The following is a 6,022-nucleotide window of genomic DNA, read 5'->3' as shown; positions in this document are numbered from 1 at the left end:
ACCTGCAGAGTGTGTGTGTGAGGGTGGGGCTTGGTGTAACAAACTCTGGTCTCCACTTGGTGCTGTTTGTCACTTTCATAGAATTAGGTCAGCACTGGTGAGTGAGGGGTGAAAATGGCTTTGCCCCACTCTCTTGTCTCTGGAGTGGGGAGCTCAAGCCTCCACTCCTCAGTAATACCTCACAGATGAGGAAATAATCACACATCCTGTGTTCCAGGGTTCTGTTAAATACCCAGCTTCATCCAGTCTGTGACTGAACTGTCTGCCTGCCAGGTGGATAGCACTCCTGTGTTTTATCTCAGGCGTGTCTGTTTTTCAAAGCCCCAAACTTCAGAGACTTCTGTATTGTGGACCCACACTGATCCTCTGAGGGTAGGGTCTCACTGAGCTGTGGCTCATGCCAGTATTTCCCAGGAAATGATTGCATGACCATGCAGTGGCCTGGAGTTTATGGTTTATGCAGCACAATGCCAGTGCCAACATTTGCTGCTCTCAGCCAGTGTCTTTGTTTCTATCCTGGGGGCAGGTCAATGGTACCTGCCAGGTGTTTTGCCCCTGGAGAGTCCAATGTCACCTCTACCAAGCTCACTCCAAGCAAGGGAACTATTTCAAATTTCCATGTGACTCATGATCCTCAGACCATGCTTCTTGCTCTTGAGTCTCTGCCCTCCTTCCCCACTGGAACTCACTCAGCTTGTCAGGTGCAACCTTCAAAACTTCAGAATCAGTCCTCTGCTGGTATTTCAATCCTCTCTTTTTCCCCAGTCAATGGTTTTGAGGGAGAGTTTTCCTGTGCAATCTGCTGCACGTGTTTTCACTTTTTTTCCCTCTCTTTTTATCTCACTCTTCTCTTTGGAGGTCCTGGGTTCTTGCCTTCTGAATGCCCGTGGTTTCTTTCTTCTCCAGATCTCTCCACAGTTCCCACCTTCTATGAGGTGGTCATTTTTTCTGCTTATAGACATGCAGCTTTGTTCTTTCAGGCCTCAGATTGATTTTTTGGATGTTAAGCAAGAATTTGATATTTATCTAGCTATGTTCAAGGAAGGAGAGACAAGCTTAGGGTCACCCTACTCCTCCACCATCTTAACCTTCCTCCAACATTTATTTTAAATTAAGAATTTTTGGTGATTGAATGTCATTTATATTAAAATACTGTTTTTTTTTACATTTTAAAGTGAATTTTAAAAAGTGAATTAAACTGTTAACATTTTAAAAATTATAATTTGTTATAATTATTTCAGTATAAAAAGCTTTCTATGAAAATTGAGAATTTCTTTTTAAATTATACTGTAGTTTTAAAAATTATATATATATATATATATATATATATATATATATGTATGTATATATATATCTGAAATTAAGATGTCTTGGGAAATCAGTACAATAATTTCCACTGGCCTAGAAAACCCAGTAACCTAGTATTATCCCAAGCTAGATGTGCTTTATTCTTGAAAATTCATGATGTACATTTGTGTTTAATACTTAGGTTTTGAAATACCAGTAGTCATAAATTGTTCAATTTTATTAAACTACTATTTTTTGAATTCATCTGATCATACATGAAACTGGAACCTCAATTAAAAACGGTTTAAGCACCTGGCATGCTGGTCACTTTTGCTTCAGTCAGTGTAACAACTGAAGTAAATAAAATCTGTTGAAATGTGCCATGAAGTTTTGAGTGAGGCTCTTCCTGGGGACAATGTGGGCTTCAATGTCAAGAATGTATCTGTTAAAGATGTTCCTTGTGGCAATGTGGCTGGTGACAGCAAAAATGACCCACCAATGGAAGCAGCTAACTTCATGACTCAGGTGATTATCCTGAACCATGCAGGCCAAATCAGTGCTGGATATGCACCTGTGCTGGATTGTCACACAGCTTATATTGCTTGCAAGTTTGCTGAGCTGAGGAAAAGATAGATTGTAGTTCTGGAAAAAAGCTGGAAGATGGTCCTAAGTTCTTGAAATCTGATGATGTTGCCATCATTCATATGGTTCCTGGCAAGCCTATATGTGTTGATAGCTTCTCTGACTATCCTCCTCTGGGCCATTTTGCTGTTCATGACATGAGACAGACAGTTGCTGTGGGTGTCATCAAAGCAGTGGACAAGAAGGCAGCTGGAGCTGGCAAGGTCACCAAGTCTGCCCAGAAAGCTAAGAAGGCTAAATGAATATTATCCCCAATACCTGCCACCCCAGTCTTAATGAGTGGTGGAAGAATGGTCTCAGAAATGTTTGTGTCAATTAGCCATTTAAGTTTAATAGTAAAAGACTAGTTAGTGATAACAATGCATTGTAAAACCTTCAGAAGGAAAGGAGAATGTTTTGTGGAACATTTTGTGTGTGTGTGTGTGGCAGTTTTAAGTTATTAGTTTTTAAAATCAGTACTTTTCAATGGAAACAACTTGACCAAAAATCTGTCACAGAATTTTGAGATCCATTAAAACAGAAGCTTTATGAGAAAAAAAAATGTTTAAGCAATACAGGAATTGTTATGTTAATGATAAAATAAAAAAAAATAGGGCAGTTACAGAATAATTCAGTGGCTCAGCAATGGCTTCAAGAATACGAGCTTTTGATCCTGGAGGAGTCAAGATGGCAGAGAAGTAGCAGGTTGAGACTACTTCAGGTAGCAGGAGATCAGCTAGATAGCTTACCTAAAGATTGCAAACACACACAAATCCAATGGGAGATTGAAGAGAAGAAGAACAACAATTCTAGAAACAGAAAATCAACCACTTTCTGAAAGGTAGGACTGGCAGAGAAGTGAATACAAAACGATGGGAAGATAGACTGTGGGGGAAGGGGCCAGCTCCTGGTAAGTGGCAGAGCAACAGAGCACAAAATCAGGACTTTTAAAAGTCTGTTCCACTGAGGGACATCGCTCCAGAGGCTAAACCAGGGTGAAGCCCATGTGGGGTCAGCATGGCCTCAGGTCCTGCAGGGTCACAGAAGGATTGGGGGTGTCTGACTGTCACAGAGCTTGCAGGTATTAGAACAGGGAAGCTGGCTACAGAGACAGAACCGAGGAGTGAGCGCTCAGCTCAGGGTTACCTTGAACCAGTGGCAGGCTTGGTGAGCTTGAAATGTGGCCGGAGGCCAGGGAGACAGGGGTTATTGGGCGCTATTCTCTGAGGGCACACTGAGGAGTGGGGCCCCGAGCTCTCGGCTACTCCACGCTAGAGACTGGGAGGTCGCCATTTTCATTCCCATTCTCCAGAACTCTACAGAAAGTGTTCAGGGAACAAAAGCTCCTGAAAGCAAACTTGAGCTGATTACCCCCTGGTAAGGGCAGTGCAATTCCACCTGGGGCAAAGACACTTGGGAATCACTACAACAGTCTCCTCCCCGAGAAGTTCAAAAAGAAATCCAGCCAGGACCAAGTTAACTGACCAAGGAGTACAGGTTCAATACCAAGGAGAGCAGTGCAATTCCAGAGGAGAAAGCAAAGCACAAAACTCATGGCTTTCTCCCCATGATTCTTTAGTCTTGCAGTTAATTCAATTTTTTTTCTTTTTCAATATTTTTTTTCTTCCTCTGCTAAAAATTTTTTTAACTTTTCCCCTTTTATTTTTTAATGTTTTTATAACTAGCTTATATATATACACATATATGTATATGCATATATATACGTATATATGTATATAAAAGGGGATAAAAAGGTTCAGAGAAAAAAGAAAAAAGAAACAATTAAAAAAAGAAAATGAATAAAGAAAAAATAGCAAAAAGAATATATAAATACATATATATACACATATATACATATATATGTATATATAGCAAAAAGAATATATATATGCATATATATGTATATATATATTCTTTTTGCTATTTTTTCTTTATTCATTTTATTTTTTTAATTGTTTCTTTTTTTCTTTTTTCTCTGAACCTCTTTTTATCCCCTTTCTCCTCCCCCCACAATATAGGATCTCTTCTGATTTGGTTAAAACTTATTTTCCTGGGATCTTTGCCACCCTTTTAGTATTTTACTTGCTCCTTCATATACTCTTATCTGGACAAAATGACAAGGCGGAAAAATTCACCACAAAAAAAAGAACAAGAGGCAGTACCGAAGGCTAGGGACCTAATCAATACAGACGTTGGTAATATATCAGATCTAGAGTTAAGAATGACGATTTTCAAGGTTCTAGCCAGGCTCGAAAAAGGCATAGAAGATATTAGAGAAACCCTCTTGGGAGATATAAAAGCCCTTTCTGGAGAAATAAAAGAACTAAAATCTAACCAAGTTGAAATCAAAAAAGCTATTAATGAGGTGCAATAAGAAATGGAATCTCTCACTGCTAGGATAAATGAGGCAGAAGAAAGAATTAGCAATATAGAAGACCAAATGACAGAGAATAAAGAAGCTGAGCAAAAGAAGGACAAACAGCTACTGAACCAGAGGGTAGAATTCGAGAGATAAGAGACACCATAAGATGAAACAACATTAGAATAATTGGGATCCCAGAAGAAGAAGAAAGAGAGAAGGAAGCAGAAGGTATATTGGAGAGAATTATTGGAGAGAATTTCCCTAATATGGCAAAGGGAACAAGCATCAAAATCTAGGAGGTGCAGAGAACTCCCCTCAAAATCAATAAGAATAGGTCCACATCCCATCACCTAATAATAAAATTTACAAGTCTTAGCGACAAAGAGAAAATCCTGAAAGCAGCCTGGGAAAAGAAGTCTGTAACATACAATGGTAAAAATATTAGATTGGCAGCAGACTTATCCACAGAGACCTGGCAGGCCAGAAAGAGCTGGCATGATATATTCAGAGTACTAAACGAGAAAAACATACAGCCAAAAATACTATATCCAGCTAGGCTATCATTGAAAATAGAAGGAGAGATAAAAAGCTTTCAGGAAAAACAAAAACTGAAAGAATTTGCAAACACCAAACCAGCTCTACAGGAAATATTGAAAGGGGTCCTCTAAACAAAGAGAGAGCCTAAAAGTAGTAGATCAGAAAGGAACAGAGACAGTACACAGTAACAGTCACCTTACAGGCAATACAATGGCACTAACTTCATATCTCTCAATAGTTACCCTGAATGTTAATGGGCTAAATGCCCCAATCAAAAGACACAGGGTATCAGAATGGATAAAAAACCAAAACCCATCTATATGTTGTCTAAAAGAAACTCATTTTAGACCCGAAGACACCTCCAGATTTAAAGTGAGGGGGTGGAAAACAATTTACCATGCTAATGGACATCAGAAGAAAGCAGGAATGGCAATCCTTATATCAGATCAATTCGATTTTAAGCCAAAGACTATAATCAGAGATGATGAAGGACACTATATCATACTCAAAGGATCTGTCCAACAAGAATACCTAACAATTTTAAATATCTATGCCCCTAACATGGGAGCAGCCAACTATATAAACCAATTAATAACAAAATCAAAGAAACACATCAACAATCATACAATAATAGTAGGGGACATTAATACTCCCCTCACTGAAATGGGCAGATCAAGCAAAAGATCAACAAGGAAATAAAGGCCTTAAATGACACACTGGACCAGATGGACATCACAGATCTATTCAGAACATTTCATCCCAAAGCAACAGAATACACATTCTTCTCTAGTGCACATGGAATATTTCCAGAACAGATCACATCCTCGATCCTAAATCAGGCCTCAACTGGTATCAAAAGATTGGGATCATTCCCCGCATATTTTCAGACCACAATGCTCTGAAGCTAGAACTCAATCACAAGAGGAGATTTGGAAAGAACCCAAATACATGGAGACTAAACAGCATCCTTCTAAAGAATGAATGGGTCAACCAGGAAATTAAAGAAGAATTGAAAACATTCATGGAAACAAATGATAATGAAAACACAATGGTTCAAAATCTGTGAGACACAATAAAGGCAGTCCTGAGTGGAAAATATATAGCAGCACAAGCCTTTCTCAAGAAACAAGAAAGGTCTCCAGTACACAACGTAACACTACACCTAAAGGAGCTGGAGAAAGAACAAGAAAGAAACCCTAAACCCAGCAGGAGAAG

The 6,022-nt window shown here is 39.0% G+C and overlaps 1 pseudogene; it reads left to right on the top strand.

Annotated features, from left to right (window-relative positions):
* The first annotated feature begins 431 nt into the window (after positions 1 to 431).
* LOC116578852 lies at positions 432 to 2,211 on the top strand (annotated as a pseudogene).
* The last annotated feature ends 3,811 nt before the right edge of the window (positions 2,212 to 6,022 follow it).

This window comes from Mustela erminea, chromosome 19 (genome assembly GCF_009829155.1).
Source record: "Mustela erminea isolate mMusErm1 chromosome 19, mMusErm1.Pri, whole genome shotgun sequence".
NCBI classification, from domain to species: domain Eukaryota; kingdom Metazoa; phylum Chordata; class Mammalia; order Carnivora; family Mustelidae; genus Mustela; species Mustela erminea.
Note: the sequence above shows the minus strand (reverse complement) of the source record. Positions and strands in the feature narration are given on the sequence as shown.